Source organism: Pterocles gutturalis, unplaced genomic scaffold (assembly GCF_000699245.1).
Source record: "Pterocles gutturalis isolate BGI_N339 unplaced genomic scaffold, ASM69924v1 scaffold23897, whole genome shotgun sequence".
Lineage (NCBI taxonomy): Eukaryota > Metazoa > Chordata > Aves > Pterocliformes > Pteroclidae > Pterocles > Pterocles gutturalis.
The window spans coordinates 5466-5711 of NW_010110850.1; positions in this window are offsets into that span (position 1 = coordinate 5466).

Here is a 246-nt window from a genome sequence, read left to right on the forward strand (position 1 = left end):
GTCCTGCCTGGCTGTGCGTGGGGGAGATGGGGCCAGTGGGCAGCTGCATGCAGTAGCCATTTGAAGTGGGGGCTTGGAGCCTGTTCCATCTTGTAGTGAGCAGTTGATGTGCCCCAGCCAGAGCCGGAGGTCGGGAGATGTCCTCTGTGTGACTGTCTCGCCTCCGTTGGGCTGTGCATCCCCCAAGATGACCCCAAAAGGCTGACTGCTGCTCTCACTTCTCTCCCGCCAGCTCTGCCGTCTTTC